Genomic DNA, 18176 nt, shown 5'->3' with positions numbered 1-18176 from the left:
GAGCAGAGACCCACGGGCATATTCAGAATAAAAGGAAACTGTGACTAGATGAAAGTTCAGTTTTCACAGCGGCCTCCTCTCTCCCACTCAGTCAGGAAAATTATATTCTACACAGTAGTTTCCCAGCCAAGGCCCTGCCACCCATCTTTCTCGTCAGGGAAAAGCAACGTGACAATCTCCACTTTGGAACTTTGATTGGTTCTCCTGCGTGCTGTGGCCCGGTGAGTGAGTGTCAAGGGGGTGACAGTAGACGAGGGAGGTGGGCGCGTGTCTTGGTTTCCAGAGATTCCAAACGGGAAGGATGGAGCGAGTTGGCTGAAAGGCAGGAGGCCAAATGCTGAAAGGAACGCCAGGGCTTGGTCGCCAGCCTCCCGAGACAAGTACACCCTTGCCCCAAATGGTTTCTGGCCTGTTGGGGACACATGACGCCCCTTCCCCCCGGGATTTACTAATGAGAACACAGTCCAAGGGGGAGAAGTGGTCCCACCAACAGGGTGGTGTAAGTGCCACTTCCAGAAACCCATTCCCGAGCTGAAACCGAAAGCCAACAGAGGGATGAGACGCTGTTGTTCAGTGTCTTATCCTTTTTCAACCTTCCCTGAGCCTCCTTCCACAGTGGCTGGTTGTCTGCAGTGACAGACAGGTGCCATGCCCTCTACACTGGTGGTCCTCAGTGATGGTGGCATCGCCTGGGACGCTTTCAAACGCCACCAAGGTCGAGCCCCCCCAGGGCACATGTAATCACAATCACGCAGGGATGGGGGGGGGGCATCACCATGTGTGAAAGCTCACCCGCCGATGACCTCAGCCGCCAGAACCAGGGCTGGAGAGAAAGAGGGAGACGAAGGTGAGAGGGACGAGGTGGTCCACGCTGACACGGCGGGAGAGCATCCCCAGAGCCCAAAGAGGATGGGGGGGCTCTTTAAACGAGGGAGAAAGTGCAGCACTGACAAAGGGAGGCCCCCGGGAGCACTCAGCTCTTTAACAACAGGAAATGTGGTAACAAGAAGCCATGTTTGCAAACGCAGGAAGACGCTTGGCAAGAGGAGACAGGTGCAAAACCAAGACAGGAGACGTGCAGCTCTTTAAAGCTGGGAGCGAGGAGAGAAAACGATACTTGCAAAGAGGTGTGAGACGTGTGAGGAGACGGTGAGCTGCAGCTGGAGGAGGAGGTGCGTGCCACCGAGACACCCAAGAAGACAGGCTGCGGCAGGAAAGGCCGGCACGTACCTCCCCGACCAAATGGCGGTGAGTCAACGTCTTTTCACATTGGTGGTTCACCTTTAGATGGAAATGTTGGTGTCCCACTTGAATCAATTAAGAAGTTGGCGGGGGGAGTAACAGATAGGAGCAGTGTGGTCCCTCGTAGCTGCTCCTGACAGCCAGTCCAAGAGCCCAGATTCACCACCCCTCCACTCGCCTGGATGTTAGCACACAACGCCCTTTAAGACCTTCTTTCTGGCAAGACGCTGTTTTGAGTCTTCTGAAGGCAAAATTCTCGCATGTCCCCATAAACATGCAACTTTTCTCTGACGTGCATGCAACACTACGCTCTGCTGTCTCCTCTAATTTGCAGAAATTGAGTCTCCTGGCTCATCAGTGGATTCCACGATCTGTAGTGTGTTCAGCCTAAGTGACATCGCCATGAAAGCATGCATGGTCACCCAGGACAAAAGCACATTTCACTCAAAGACTGAAAATACAGGGGGTGCTGAAAAAATGTATACACATTTTAAGAAAGGAAAACTGTATAAAATTGTCATACTCAATGTACACCGATAACAAAAGACAACTACAAGTCACGTTTGACTTCTGCAATTACAAGAGGTGCTCAAAGTGGTTTCCATCAGCGTCCAGACACTTCTGATGACGGCAAACTACTGCCTGAGCAACATTGACCAAAGTGTCCATGTGGAAACATTTCTTTTGGCACCCCCAGTATTCACTCACAGTCTTAGGAGTGCATGGGAACCAGTTAAAACCTACTGCCAGACACTTACAATTTTCTGAGTGCCACCACTGGAATCTGAAAATTAACAGACATGTGGCATTTATGGTTAAAAGACTAACACGGCTTCCTAATACCATCAGGCAAATTATATAAGACAATCGTGTAGAATGTGTAACAAATTGGAACAAGTCTGAAATGCCTTACTTTGGATGGGTGCCCCTATTTCTAAGTGTGAGTCCAGTAACCCCACGCCATTTTCTTCACGTCTTATTCTTTCTTGAATTTGAAATCTCTTCATCTCAAGAGAATTGGCTCTAATGGATTCTCTACTTTGGTTTTCATCTCCTTCTATAAGTTGTTTAGTTTTCACTGCCCAAGACTTTTGTGATGGGCGTGAAGGGGGACCCAGCATGAGTCTGGGGCTACCTGGAATGACAGCTGCCATGGTTACCTTAGGAAGTTTCTTCAAGGATGTCTTTTGACCCAACAAAACTGTCTTCACCATCCGGGACCCTGGGCCTGGGGGGCTGGAGTATGTGAACATGGCTGAACTCCAGACGTAAATAGCAGGAAGGGAAACCTCACACCACAGACGGTAGGTCTGGCTGGACATCACACATCCATACCTGGCCTGCATCCACTGACGCTGAACAGCGAACTTGGCATTTTGTCAAGTCTGGTGGGAAGTTAATGATGTGAAAGAAAGACAAGTACACCCACAGCTAAGCTTTATGAACATGTGTGCGGCGGGGAGATGGAGGGCGGGACTGGGAAAGAGGAGGGAAGCAATTATTTGAAATGAAATATCTTGGGATACGTTGAGACAGGTTCACAGACCTTTTTCCACAGTTCTGAAATGCAAAATTTCTGAAAACAGAGTTTCTTTGTTACTTTGCTACCCAAGGACTTTGCTCCGAAAACTGCCGTGAACTGACACGAGATTTATTTGGTCTTTTCCTGTCCAACTAAAGGTGAATATTCATCTACTTTGCTACAGGACTTACTGTGTTTCCTGAATCCCATGGGAATATTACATGACATACAGTAAAAAAAACTGTATTACCTTTCGAAAAGCTGAATTCTGAAAGACATTGGGCCTCAACGCGTTTGGCTAAGGGATGGTTGATGCGTACACAATTCCCCAGACAGGTGAGCTCTCTGGAGTTAATCCTGAGGTTTTTACCTGACCGCAGCTTTCCAGTGATTTCTATGACATTATTATAGTAGACAGATTCACCGGGAACAGAACAGGACAAAGCTGAAAAAACAGGCCTTTTTTATACCCCAGACCTTTAATGTAGCACCTGTGTTACAGTCAACACACGTGCTTATCTTCTCCTTTCTCGCATTTTCACTTTATTCGTCTGAGAGTTCTGACCACTAAGTGTACCCAAACCTGCACAGTAACGCGCGTCTGGCACAGGTAGTGGGAAAAATATAAACATTCAAACAAGAGACTTTTATGGCATGTAAATTATCCCGCAATGGCAAGGTTAAAAAAAACCACACTAATATCTTACATTTCTGATGTAACGCTTTTTATGTCAACACCGCCTCTTTTTTTCCTGATGTTTCAAATTAGTACCAATTCAAATGGAAGAATAGGAGGGCAAGAAATGGGACCTATTAATGATTAGTAAGGGAAAATGCGAAATGTCTCCCACAAATGACACATTTTACATCGAGGCAGAGAATATGATTTCTTCCAGCTATTCCCTTATAGTTAGCGAGTGAAATCTAAAGCATTTCTAATTTTCACATGTCGTGTAGATCTCTCTAATTACAGGGTGCATTGTATTAAGCAGTAGCATTTTATTTCCCAGTCATCTTGCCAAGAGAGTGTAAACTCCTGAACGCTGGGACTATGTCACAGACTTCACTGTAGTATTTTCAGGACTTCATAGGTGTTCAAGAAATGATTATACCAAACGCAATGATTTCTTCACTAGAACCGTCTAACACATTTGCTTGCATAATATAAAGCAAATGAAACAGACATTCCCTACCTAGATCAGGGTTTCTCACGCCAGCACTACTGACATGCTGGACCAGAGTCCTCCCTTTGGAGGCTGTTTTGGGCACTGTAGGATGTATAATAACGTCCCTGGTCTCTACCCATTGGGTGACAGTAATAACCCCTTCCCCAGTGGTGACCATGACTTCAGACATGGCCAAATGCCCCCTGGGGGGCAAAGCTGCCCCTGGTGGAGAACCACAGCTGGACACAGAGTATAAGACAGATCAAACTGAACTGACGCTTCCACAACACCTTTCATGTTCTCACTTCCTGAAGCTAGTGAGGAACATCGGGAAAGAAAAGGCATCTGACGAGCAAAGGACGATCCTCTGACCACAGGCCTTGGTATGTTTTGGGGAGATGAAAAGGGCAGGAATTGTGTGTTTTTCTCTTTGTAACAGTGCAGATGCAGAAGGCTTGTTCTCATCCAAGACTGACAATTATCAGGACATGTGGAGCTGTGAAAATACCCACGAGAAGGGGCCAGACGCCAAACGGCCTGTGGCTATAAAACAGTATAAAGAAAGCATGTTTGTGGCCAGCTCCGGGCTGTCTATTGCAGATTATAGCTAGAACAATTTTGAAAATGCTACTGGATATTTATTAAAAGAAAAGATCCATAACAATTCCATTCCTGACATGCTACTATTAGCAGGTAACTCAGGCGGGTGGAAAGGTTAAGAACCGTGGTGGCAGAAACCATTAAATTAAATGTAAGTTTAATACTCTGGTGTTTTATTTTCCTCAACAACCAGAGTGGTTAGCAATCCTGGTCCAAATGCCCCATCACAAAGCCTGCGAAGCTGTTCTCCACGTCGTAGGCTTTTAATGAGATGCCAGGTTTTTCGTGTCGATTCTACCTGGGCCGTACTGAGTACTTCCCGTGATATTCAAGTTTAAGAGGTCTATTTTGGGCAGAGTGACTATTATATAATAAAGCAGGAAAAAAAACACTCTTCACACCCTCCAAATATGTTTAAATATTTATCAAGATTCATAATACTTGACTCCAACACATCTTTCCTTTTTATTTAGGAATACAAAGGAGGAAACTTCTAATCGCAAAAGCAACAATTTGGGTACCATAAGCGACACCATACTAGCTTTCAGCGATTTCTGGATTTCTTATCAACCTGTTACATATAAGAAAAAGCCACAGTAGACAGGTACGTGTCAATTCCTAACATTTGGAAAGGAAGCATATCTTTTTAAATCCTGTTTGTGAAAACATTTACATTTCTCTCTGTGTGCCTATTCAGTAAACATAAGCAGGCTGAAGACTCTGAAATAGTAAGCACGTCCTCCCTAAATCCACGAAGAGAACGAAAATACACAATATGCAAAGGCGCTCTATTCAATCAAGCCCTCACTGTACACATAATTATGGTATTCAAATCAGATGACTAATTTAGACATGTTCTATGGTGTCAAGGATACATACCATAAAAATGGCTGAATAAAATTCAATAGGAAGAAAAAAGAGGCAAAGGCAATTTAATTACTCTTTTTTTAGAAAATGAAAACGCCTGGTACATAATATTAAAATATATACTCATGGCAAAGTTAGTAGGAAATGCAGCTTCATTATTCATCTTGGTAGAGAGCAATACACACAGCAGTGACAAGTCACCGCCACAGAATACTAATTCTGAACCCTCGATTATCATTTTTTGCATTTGGATAAAATCGGGATACATGAGGCATGAAATGACCAAATTAATTTCCATGTTACTTGACTTGCGTTTCCTCACATATTATTATAAATGTAAAAATGCAATAAAATCATCTAGAAAATTCCATATTACTTTATTCTGTTATTTAAATTTTCGTATGCCTGTATTGTGATTTCTCAACTTCACTGCACGAGCCCACCATGAGTAACGATAATTACTAGAACTAAGATGGTTGCCTAATGTTTCTATAAAACTTTAGAAAATTGACAAATGTATGATTATTTTTAAAAAATCAGCACTAATAACAAAAGATCTGCCCACCAAATGTCACAGATGTATAAGCCCTTTTGGATTCAATTTGTCCTACCATAGCTAGAATGTAAAATTGGCACCATAAAGCTTGAAATTGAGATTTAGGGATAAGCGCTGGTACCAGCATTTTGCTGCTTTGCTAGAAATTGCTTTTATCTGGAAACTGTCATTTAGCAAGGCTGAGAGAGAGAGAGAGAGAGAGAGAGAGAGAGAGAGAGAGAGAGAAAATAAAGATAAAGAAGCCAAAAGGTAAATTTAAAATAAGTAAAATGTAGCGTCATAAACTTTTCGGTCACAAATTTCCATGAACATGTCACGATTCTAACACGACTGCATATTAATAGCTAATATCTGCTGGAACGGTAGCAGCATTAACTAAATCATAATTATAGAATGTCAGGAGCCAAAACACAAGTTGTAAAACTAAAATAAACCCTTTAGATTTATCCTGCATCGTCTTACACTGCTTAAGCAAAAGACAAACGCTTTAATCTTTAGCATTAAATGGGTAACATGATAGCTGCTTTGGCAAGATAAAGCAAGCTGCATCACTTAATGTATTTGGAGAATTCAAGAAGGATATCATAAAAGGAAAACCATAGCTTAAACTTAACGTGGCCGATTTTCAGTTCATGTACACATACAAAACGTTTCTCACACACAACAGTCATTGCAACAACTGGAAAATAAATTTCCCTTGTAGCACCAATGGCAAATTCAACCATAATAGCTTTGCAGTTTAAAATACTGAATCCTTTTATTTCATAACTCAGGTGCTTTTTGTAAAGCGTTTAAAATAAGAAAAAAGATGTTCATTTGTGAGAAAAGATTTTCCCTCTCAGTCTGACTTAATCACACACATTTGCATCAAATATAGCAACTGAGGCCAACTCAGTTTCTACTGTCTTTGAGCAGATTAATAAAAAACAAAATCTCTTAACTATTCCACCTCCTAATTTTTCTTTAGCAGCTGTTCATGAAGATACAGGCACCGTGATGGCATGGCAAGAACCCAGAATTTGAAGTCAGAATGCCTCAGTTTGGGTCCTAGCAGCTCTGCCACGTACTTGCTGTTACCTCTGCAAAGTTGTCTGAACCCTGCATCTGAGTCCCCTCGTCTGTATAATGGACGTGATCCTGCCTCTGGGTCAAAATTAAAGGACAAAATGAGCAAGGACTGAGATGCATGATATTAACTCAAACACATGGTAATTTTTTCCCACCATTCCCAAACACTCCGGTTTGTCTGTGACGTAAGGAGGCCTCTTTTTATAAGACAAATGAAAATGATAGGAAACAGTACTTAATATACCTCAAAGAAACCAATGAGCCTATAAAAGGATTGGTACAAAGGTCCAAACCCTCTGAAGATGCTGTGGTCATGATAAAAGCTTAGTTTTTGTAAACTGCCCGGTAATGTCATGTATCACTTTCCCTTGCAGTGTGTGCTCACTCATGCATACAAGACATGCCAGCTTTGGAGAACCTAGCACTTTATGCACCAAGAAAGTGGTTCTTTCATTCTTCCCACTTTCCCAAGCACGTATGCCCTGTTGTCAATGAAGGAGAAAAATGAATGAAAAAGGAAAGCAAGAAATGACAGTTCTATCCTATACACAGCTTGAGAGCCACGCTCATGAGTTTATTGCTTACTTCTTTCCTTTACCCCTATCTCCGCCCTCCTTCCACATAGTAGGTCTTCATGTTTACTGACAGGCACTGAAAGCCATATGAGAAACAGCGTCCATCATCTATGGAGATACAAGCAAGTTAATAGACCTGTGTGTCCCGTTGCTCCCTGCCCTTCTGCCCTCTCTTTCCATTTCATTCCTCTTCTCAAGCGGCCCCCTTTCTATCGTTCTGCTTAGCCTCTGGCTTCTGCCACTTCCTCTCACTGCCCCATCTCCTTTCCTTCTGCCTGCCACCCTGGCCGGCATGTTTGCTGCCATTCCACACGTTCTCCCGGGCAGGTCCCAATCTCAATCACTTGAAAATGCGAACCTAGATTTCCAGCTCAGCCTCTGTCCTGAATTCCAGAACCCCAGGCGGCTGCAATGCCGACTGAACCTGAGCCTTACATGTGTCACCCGGTGCCTCCCAGCACGTAAACCCACAAATGAATCCGTCATCTTCCCCTGCAAACACGCCATCCTCATGCTGTCCTCACCAGTGGTCCCTCTGTCCATCTAATGACTCAAGCCAGAGCCCTGGGAGTCACCCTTAAACTCACCATCCCCTCCCTGCTCTCCCCCCGTCCTCCTTTTTCCCTTCCCGTCAGTCTGAAGTCAGACCTTAAATCGGCACTAGGCTTCAACGGCTGATTTACAGGCTTCTCTTTGCTGCCCCTACCCTACCCCCAGCCCCATCCATTCTTTACAAAACACCCAGACAGACCATTCTAGAAGAACAAGCTAAAAGTGCTCAAATTTGTCTGGACAAACACGGACCACAAGTGCCGCTGTGGGCTCCAGCCTCACCCACCGCCCACAAGGAGCACCGGTCACATGGAAGGGCCAGCTGCGCACAGACAGCCGCCCTGACCGGTCCCTTCACTGCACTGTTCTCTGCTCGCTCTGCTCAGAATGGTTTCTGCCAGCCCACTCCATCGGCAGCTGCCATCCCCTTCGACTCGCTGTCCAGACTGGGATCCAGCCGGACCTCCTCAGGGAGAGCCACCCCCTCGGAGAGAGGGACCCCTGCAGAGCCCAGCATCTTTCAGGCACTGGTTACAATGTACGGTGCATCGTTTCCCCTCAGGAGAATGACATTCCTGAGGGCAGTGACAGGACTCTCCTTATGTCTCCGGTGCACCATCCAACAACACGCCTAATACGAGATCAGTAGACGTCGTGTGAGTGTAGAAACGAGCCCATATCACTCCCACTAAATTTGACTCTAATGCTGCCCAGCTGCCGTGATGGATTATGTGTGAATTTGAGATTTGCAGCTCTCCTCAGAAGCTTTCACGGGAAAACATAATAATAATAATAATAATAAGGCTACTCTTATTACTGGTCACAATTCCCAAATGCTGACTGCAGAGATTGTGGTGTCCTGTGTGTAGCTATGTGACAGACTGTTTTTTTTTTTCCCCCTAAATTAAAAAAAAAAGAAAAAAATCATTGTCTTGTGTGGTTTCATTGCCTCTGACTAATAACGTGGGCTGCCTCAAAATGAAAGTTTCCCCATAGCTTCCGTGTGTTCATCCACAGTGGGGGTGATGGACGGATGTGTGCTGTTGGCAGGGAAGGGCTGGCAGAGCAGAAGGGACAGTCAGTAATGACAGAGTCACCAGTACAGCGAGACCAGATGCCCCAGCACGTATCGGGTCACCTCCATGCCTTAGACAATACATTCACGGAGGGGCTTTCGTATGCAACCTGGGGGCTCCCAAAAGACTCCCTTGACAAGACAGCAATGCTGACCAAGTCACACCTTTTGGGACTTCTAGAAAAATCAGTGCCGATCACCTGAGAATGAGTACATGACATGAGATGGAGGAACTGAGTCCTGAGAAATTGGAGAGGAAGGTACAACAGGTACAACTGATCAATTAAAACGTCTTTTTTTTTTTTTTTACTTGCCTACTTCGTAAGGTTCTTAAGGTTTCAAATGCTCTGAAGTAAAGCCCCCCCCCACTCCTCCACCAGTGAGGCCAAATTTCCCTGTCCTTTGCCGTAAGATCTACACTTAGAAAACTGAATTTTTCATATAAGTTTTCAGCCACTCACTGGTTCAAAACTTGCACGATCCTATAAGAGCACAGAGAGGGAATGGCTGAGAAAATAAGATATGCTAAAATATTATGACAACAATAACAACTCAGACCCCAGGGATGTGAAGAACTCACTGAACGAATGTTGGCTCCTGTGTAAAATCAAGAAAAAATAGCGACGACGTGGGGCTCAGGACAAGGGTTTTGAAAATGTTACAAGTTGGTTTTGAATTTTGTATTGCACCACAGTTAGAGAGGCTATAAAGCAGACACACAGATTTGATACAATGCTCCTATTCTGAGACAACATATTTGAATCTTACTTGTTCGACATATGGATTCATTTCCTTTAAAAAGCTTAGTCACATTGTGAATGACACACAACACTACTGCAGTGTGTTCATTAAGGACACTTTTTTTTATTGAAATAAACTTTTTTTTTAAATCACCTGAGAAAATCTCAGGTCTGTACACATCTCCTTTCATTAATGAGAATGAAGCAAGGCTATGACCCCACACACAGATAAAGTGAACGTGCCTCTCCAGTATGTCCCCTTATCACTTGAAGGCTTTACACTTCCTATGTCACAATGCCAGCATGTAGTTTTCGTTTTTGAGCTCATTGCGTGAACTAAGCTGAAGCTCTTCCTCCACGAAGATGCAGAGACGCCACCACCTGGGCAGTCAGTGCCAGCTTTCCCATCATCCCTTCAGCCCTGTCCCAGCATCCTTGTGGGGACCGAGTGAGATAGAATAGGATTACTCTGAGAAGCGCACTATGGGACACACATGCAACACCGCTGAACTCTCATGAAGGCTCCCGAATTGTAGGCAGTAGATGCTCTGTAAGGACGCATCAGACAGTCCTGGGCTCCACTCTTGGCTCCGAAACTCACTAGTGTGATTTGGGCAAGTGTGCTGGCCTTTCTGGGCCTCAGTTTCCACTTGCAAAAGAGGATAATAAAGTAACTGCCACAGAAGGTCAGCATGAGAATTACAGTAAATACTGTATGTAGTGTTCTCAGCATGGCAGCCATGCCGTGGTAAGTCCTCTGTGTGTGAGATTCATTCCCAACTCTACCCAGAAGCACAGCAGGAAGGACTAGAAACGTGGCGCATACATCCCACTCAGACCTGTCTTCCTCCCCCCCACGCTCTGTGCTCTTGACCTCAGCAGTGTCCCAGCCAGGAGGGCCTGTCTCTGCCACGTTGCCCATGAACTGCTGTACAACCAGGAACCTGTGTTCGCCCCCAACACACAGCTCATGGATGTAGGCAGCAAGAACCCTAGAAATACCATCGGCTCCTGACACCCCAAGCCCCAAATGAAGATAATGCAAATTAGGAGAGTAAATATCCTCATTCACTTACGTCCACATTCAACGTAGCTTGGATTTAGTGTCCATGACGACAGCCAAGAGAAAGCTGCACGTCAGAGGACAGGTCTTTGAAGATGTGCAAGGGGCCCCAGATAAGCCAATAAATAGACATCCCAGACAGGAAATAAAACAGAAACATATGTAAGTTCTGAAGAATTCCGTAAAAGTATATTACGGACCCAGCTCAAGTCACAAAAGTGATCGGGGAAGATTTTACTACGGAATAACCCAGAATGGAGGAGCATTTGAAATGCAAGCAGCTGATGGAGATAAAGGGAATGAACACTGTACTCTGGAAAGGAGGGCTAAACCTGACGTAGAAGATGTTTCAGAGAGATGTGGAAAGCCTCAGTGGCTGACAGGACCTCCTTCTGGCACACTACCTGAGAGACTTTAGTTTCTTTTTAAATTTTGTTATTTGATTGTATTTAGTTTATTTTCTATCGGGATATAATTGACATATAACGTTAAATTAGTGTCGGTGTACAATGTAACGACTCAGTAATTTGTATATGTTGAGAAATAAACACCGCACTACGTCGGTTACCATCCGTCACCACACACAGTTACACATTCTTCTTCTTGTGATGAGAACTTTGAAGGTCTACTCTGTTCGCAACCTTCAAATATACAACAGAGTCAGTACTGCTAACTAGAGTCTCCATGCTGTACAGAGTTCTGATTTAAAAAAAAGAAAGCCGACGTAGAACATCTGCCTTGAAGTACTGTCAGTGGCAGGAGACATTAGCTGAGAGGTTTAATTAGATATTAAATCCGTCTGTTGCTTGTGTGCATTACACAGCCATTCGCTTTTCATATCTAGAAAAGAGAGTCAGGGCTTGCCAATGGCTTAGTATCTGGGGGCTAACCCAAGGCAGCCACAAAGCTACTGTGGCCTGTCCATCATCCCCACGCTCTGGTGGTCCGGTAAGACGTCCAACAGGGCGTGGGCCAGGTTTTCACGCAGCGCTGCTCACACAGGACCCGATACTGCTCCCAGAGACACGGGTCCAGAGGCCAAGTAGAAGCAAGCTCACTTAACGTGAGGGAGATGAATTACTTCCATTTCTGACTATACAGTACCATATGCAGCAAAGGGCCAGGCCCCTTTCTCTCTGCCCCTGGGAGTTCTCCAGCTGGGACTAAAGTCATGCTCAGGGACGACGGGGTACTGTCTGTGGACGACTGCTGCTGTAGCCGGGCTGTAGGCTGCACGGAGCCCCCACAGCCCCACCTGCAGGCAGGAAACCAACCGGGAACCAGCGTCCTCCCGTGGGAGCTGTAACATCCTACCTTTTTTTTTTCTTGACTCACTGAATTTATGAAGAAGGAAGTAAAAAGCAACTGATTCCACTTGAAAGGGAAGGAGGACACCACTTCACCTGCTGGTGCCCCCACAACTGGCCCGGGTGGGCGAGGGATTTAACAATACCTACGATGAGGAGAAGAATAGACGGAGAGCCGTGGTGTGAGTGCATTCAGTACTCTGCATACTTCCCTGCGTCACCTAATTGTCCTCATCTGTAAATTGCAGTGAATCGTGCACCTATTTCATGACACGATGGTGAGGATGAAAGAAGAGATGGAGAAAGCACCTTGCAAGTCGGGGCAGCAGCGTCAAACAGAACAGGGTTTGAAACAGACAGACACAGGGGAAAGATCCCAACACTGACTTCCACTCTTTGATCTTCCTGACCTTTGATTTCCTCCTCTCCAGAGTGCACGTGGAGCACCCCACCTCAGCAAGGAGCTGCGGGAGACGGCAGGCCAGACGCCAGCCGGCGTCTGCGTTACTGGGAGGTGCTCCTCTCCTGTATTATATGTGAGCTGATTCTGTCCACCTCCGTCAGCAGTCATTCAATGTCGTCCACGGTCTCCACAGATGCATTTCTTTCCTAACAACGATCCAGTTGACCCAGTTGGATCCATTTGACCCAGTTTACTGTGCCAGACACTGGTTTTCAACAGGTTCCCATCTGTGAACTCGTTTACTCCTCACCATAATCCAGTGAGGTAGGTGCTCCTATTACCCCCATTTCACAGATGAAGACACTGAGGCACAGAGTTTAGGTCACCCACCCAGATTCAAACGGATGGTACCAGAGACGCTAGCCCATTTCGCTAGTTTGTCCCCTTCACAGTGATGCAACAGTGTTTTGGAAGCCACCCCGTTTGAGATCCCATGCCCGGATGTCAGCTCTTTTAGAGATTAAGCCATGGGCGCTCTCACAAACTACAATGTGTGTTGACTAGACTAACTTTTCAACTTTTGAAATAACAGTGTGTGTGTTTTCTTTAAAAAAAAAAAAAAAAAAACTATGACGTTTTAAATGAGGTGCCTATAACTAGTTCATCGTGTTCTATATGCTGAGATACCATAAATAAAAGTGCTTCTTTCTTTAAAGATTATCTAAATAAACCTGACATTAAAATACACCCCTGAGTTGTGGTTTACACAACTGTATTACAAGTCCAAATTAAAAACTACATATACAGCAGTCTTAATGTTATGTGTTTGGTTAAACCAATGACTTCTATGCCAACTAATCTGAATATTCTCCTTATTTCTAATATCCACTGTCTTAGTAACCGCAGTAATGGATGGTATTTCCAAGTATTCCTTTTACAAATTTAATCAACCCCACTACTAAACATCAATGATGATAACCTACTGCTCCACTTGAAAGGAATCTCTAGAGGAGCGAGGAGAAAGAAAGGTTACAAAATTCTATCCTTCAAAGTGGACCGGAGAGCTACCTATAAATCATGCTCTTTGTTTATTAAGACAATTCAGTCCATCAGTACACTTAACTTTCAGACTCAACAATTGTCTGGCACGAACAATTTCCACTTTTTCTAAAACAAAGGGGATGTGTTCAGAAGTGGTCCTCTGCAAGCTCCCTGTACAATGCGTGCTATTTTTAAACATGATTTATGCGGCTAATTCCTGGAGCTGTCTTGGAAAATTTACTGGGTTTTTTGCCTCGCATGCTCCCTATTAGGAGAAGACGCTCCAATCTGAGGACAGCACGCTGTTTCAGACTCCAGGCTGCTATATCACGTCAGCTTTTGCATTAAATACTGTTCAAGCTGGACCTTAACAAATGGCATGGAGAGCCACAGCTGCAGCCACTGCAGAGAGAGAGTTTCCCCCCACGGGAGGCTTACGTAAGACGCACAGGACAGTCAGGGAGAAACTCAAGTGTCATCGGTATCCTATTTCTTTGGGACCTGCCCACATTCTTAAAGTGTATGAAATTGCGTGAAATCACACAGACAGAGCGGGCATCTCATTTTATCTGCCTTATAGCACGAAACGCTGGGTTGACATGTAAGTTGCTCTGCCCGCAAAGGACTGGGCTATTATGGAAACACGGGCAACTTCTGCCCCAGGGTAAGAAAAAAGTGGGGCGCGCAGGAAGCCTGGAGGCCTGGCAAAGCTCGCATCCCCAATGACGCCGTCGCATTCGGGAATATTACAGGAGTCACTCCCCTGAGGACTTAGGGCAGAGGTGACAAGACCCTGTGCCGTCCTCCCTCTGCGCCCCCCCCCCCCCCATCACACACAGAGCCAAGAAGCTCGGATATGCGACCAGCCGCAGGCGAAGCGCCCTCCGAGCACCTGTCCTCTCACTGCACGTTTCCAACTGGCACGTTCGTCCGAGGCTGGAGCCAGCCGGCCCCGGACTGCGGCCTCTCCCCGCGTGCCATGCCCGCTTCCTGCACCCGGACCTCCCCAAACTGGTGCCCTGCTCACAAGAGGTGCCACCCCCAGCTTCCCACGCACGAAGATAATTAAGAAAAACCTACCTGCCCTCTGCACGGCTTCCTCGAACTTCAGAAACTGGAGTCAACTCACTGGGACGCAGGCGACAGGGCGCCTTCTTGGGGACCGCGCTCGGCTGAGCGCAGCCGGCGGCCCCGCACTGCGCGGGCGGCTGCTCTGCACCCGCAGCCTCGGCGCGGCGGTGCCCGGCGTCGGCCACCGGCCAGGGAGCAGCGCGCGGCGACAGCGGCCGAGGCTGCACGGGGCCGCGCCGACCGAGCGCCGCGCTGCCGCGCACCCCGGAGGGCGCGTCGGAGCCCCGGGTGCGTGCGCCCCGTTCCGAGGGGATCGCGCCTCCACAGGGAGCGCGGCCGCAGGGAAGCCGAGCGCCGTAGCCCGCAGAGCCGCCAGCCCTCGCCCAGGCTCGGTCACATCGCGGGCGCCCGGCGGCGGGCGGGCGAGGGGCGCGCGGGCACCGCAGTCCGCACTGGCCGCGGCGTGGCGGAGAATGACAGCGCCGAGGAGGAGCGGCCGTGCCGCGCGGGCGCCAGTGCGCATGAGCCCGCGCGTCACCGGGAGGGCGGGGCGAGCGTGGAAGGGGCGGGGCGAGCGGGGAGGGGCGGGGCGTCCCGCCGTCAGGTCTGGAGCCCCCGGAGGCTTCCCGGGTGCAGCGTCTTGCCTGCTTGCCACAAGGTACTGGGTCTCCTGCTTCACATTTGGGGAGCCTAAATCTGCGTGGTTGGACTTGTTTATCTCCAGGGTCCATTGTCCCTTCAGAACCCCTGTTTACTCTAAGCAGTCCTTAGGGCCTGGGCAAGCCCATGAAAGCCAGTTTAACTCAGGTTATAGCTTAACCCATAAAGGTCTGGAATGTAGTGGACAATGGTTCTCTGTCTTGCCGGCCTATTAAAGTCACTTGGGAAGCTTGTAAGAGCCCTTTGCCCTGGCTGCACCCCAGAATCTTGGGTAGCGCCCAGGTATAGTAGGTTGTAAAGCTTCCCAGGTGGTACGACAGAACATCTCAAACCTTTACTGAATGGCAGAATCACCTGGGGATTTAGTTAAACTGCAGGGTCCGATTCAGCAAGGGGAGAGTTTTCGTTTCTAACAAGCTCTCCGATGATGCCAGGTCCCGACCACCCCATCCTTGCTTCTCAAAGTGTGGTCTTAGAATCAGAATCAGAGGTTCTGAAGCATCCGTGTGCTGAGAACCACCAGAGTGGCTTCTAAAATATGCAGAGCACATTCCTTACTCCTCGTGGTTGTGGTTCAGGTGCTGGGCAAAGGTGGGGCTCTGGAATTCCTTTCTAGATGAGTCTGATATGGGTGTTGTTTGGGCCAAACTTCAGGGTATGACCAGCTTTCTGAAGTTGGGAATAGACGTTTGCCGTGAAAAGAGCCAAGCTGGGTGGAGCGCTCAGGACGTTGGGCCAAGGCAAAGTCCAATTTCAACTGGTGCTTTGTTTGGCTAGTCAAAATTTTCTACGACAAACATGCATTCCTTAGTAGGAAATATATAAATTATATGAAACACACATATTCTTTACAAATATCATTCAAGGGGCTTGAAGTTATCATTAGGAGGGGAGGGGTCGAGTAGGGAGCAGAGGGATGGGGCAGGGGTGTTAGATGGCCTGTGCACAGTGCATTGCAGAAGGAAGGGTACCTAGGAGGAAACAAAGCTTGGATTCCACCTAGAGCCTAGAGAGACACGCCTTGGAGAAGAAGATCTAGAGTCCAGGCTGGGCCTTCTTCTCGTAGCACAGGGTGAAACTCAGGTGTCTGAGAGTTTATGAATGTAAGCATCACGTACATTCATCGAAATCTCACAACAGTCTCGTAAATTGGATATAAAAGATGTTCTGCCCATTTTACAGATTCAGAAAAGGAAGCTGTGGACATTAGTTCACTTACACGAACAGTGGAATTTGAACAAGAGGGAAGAGCTGGATGTCAGACGTGGCTTCTGTAACTAAGGAAAACAGTGAGTAAGATCTTACAAAGAACATGGTGTCTGTGTTTACTATTCACATCCTTGAAAGCCTGTGCCTAAATCCTGAGTGGGAAAGGCTTTCATTTTTGTAGGGAAGGAATGCATCTTGTGTCTGGTTTTGCGACTCCATGAACTGGGATGCAACATGTCATTCTAAGACCATCCCAAGTCGTAGGACTTTGCAGCTTCTCTGTGCAGGTTTCACCCAGAGGCTCAGAAAACAGCACTCACATTTTCTGGGGTTAAGTGTCATCACCATCCTCATTCAAAGAAGCCGGTGCTGTAGACAAAAATCCAGGCAACCACAAGTGCCAAGCCCCTGTCCTTTTCCTCTGCTCTGCTTTCTACAAATGACGTCCTGAGCACTGTTTTTCATACCAAGATCTGCCGTCAGTAAATTAGAACCAAATGTATTTCAAAGCCACTCCTTGATACAGAACCGGAGTGTCAGGAATGGTTCTTGTGCTTGTGATAAATGCTATGGACGGTATCTTCAACCTGAGTAAAGCTTTGGAAGAAAGTGTGTGATGTTTATATGCAGTCTCCTAATTGAGAGGTTTGCCTGGGAATGCTGCACTGTAAATTATGGCCTCCCCACCTTTATCTTTCTGGCCAATGTAACTCTTCCATTAGAGCGACTCTTCCGTGCGATTATGAAATACATATTTTAAAAAGGAATGAATGCCTAATTTAAAGAGAATATTCTGTGGGTGAGGGAGCTGGTTGTGGAATTTTGTTAGCTCAGTTTTTAATAAGAAAATATTTTTTAAAAACAAAGGTAGCATGATAGTCATGTTGGGACTTTTAGGAGAAGAATTCATCCTGTTTTCTTAGGTGTTGGAATCTCCAATCAAAATATTTATCTGTATGGTCTATGAGTTCATTTGCATATTGACTTTAAGAAATCCAGGATATAATTATATAGAAAGTTAATTCGTATGTCCCATTGCCATTGCATTTTGAGCTACTATTCTTGGCAATAAACACATGAAGTGTGTGATGTTGGATTCATATTGACTGTCAATACTGACTGTGTCTGAGTTAGAATTTGTTTCTCATTAGCTGCTGTTGTCTGGAGGTATAGCTGCTGCGTTGTTGTTTTTTTTCTCTCTTTCTGAGGTCTGTATTTCTTCCTCATGGGTCAGCAAAACCTGCTCTTTGGCTGAGAAAGTCTTCATTCAATACCTCTAAAAGACCCAAGAGTGAGGATATCAATTATCCAGGTCCTAGCAACTCCTTTGATCCTATTCTCTGCTCCTTCAACAAGCTGCACCCAGAATAGATGTGTATTCAGCCCTTTCTGCTAAGAATCACAGGCTGCTCACGGAGCTGAGACGTTTTGGCCCCCCAAATTCTCCATATGCATTAAT

The 18176-nt window shown here is 46.3% G+C and overlaps 1 protein-coding gene and 2 long non-coding RNA genes across 4 annotated transcripts in view; 2 read left to right on the top strand and 1 right to left on the bottom strand.

Annotated features, from left to right (window-relative positions):
- PAG1 (phosphoprotein membrane anchor with glycosphingolipid microdomains 1) overlaps positions 1–15353 on the bottom strand; it is a 108772-nt gene extending 93419 nt beyond the window's left edge. Inside the window, exon 1 of the mRNA XM_019725420.2 lies at positions 14858–15353. The gene's annotated coding sequence lies outside the window, so the exon portion shown is untranslated. The remainder of the gene's footprint in view (positions 1–14857) is intronic.
- LOC109444203 (uncharacterized) lies at positions 95–7167 on the top strand. Its single transcript, XR_012491851.1, has 5 exons — positions 95–221; positions 1029–1248; positions 2923–3100; positions 5004–5134; positions 6921–7167. It is a non-coding gene; the product is annotated as an uncharacterized LOC109444203 (long non-coding RNA).
- A 64-nt stretch (positions 15354–15417) lies between the features above and the next one.
- The window catches only part of LOC109444181 (uncharacterized), a 198476-nt gene continuing 195717 nt past the window's right edge, over positions 15418–18176 (top strand). For both annotated transcript variants that reach the window (XR_012491850.1, XR_012491849.1), the window contains exons 1-2: positions 15418–15506; positions 16691–16797. This is a non-coding gene — a long non-coding RNA (uncharacterized LOC109444181). The remainder of the gene's footprint in view (positions 15507–16690; positions 16798–18176) is intronic.

Source organism: Rhinolophus sinicus, linkage group LG14, assembly GCF_036562045.2.
Source record: "Rhinolophus sinicus isolate RSC01 linkage group LG14, ASM3656204v1, whole genome shotgun sequence".
Lineage (NCBI taxonomy): Eukaryota > Metazoa > Chordata > Mammalia > Chiroptera > Rhinolophidae > Rhinolophus > Rhinolophus sinicus.
The sequence above is the reverse complement of the archived record's forward strand: the minus strand, read 5'-3'. Positions and strand labels throughout refer to the sequence as shown.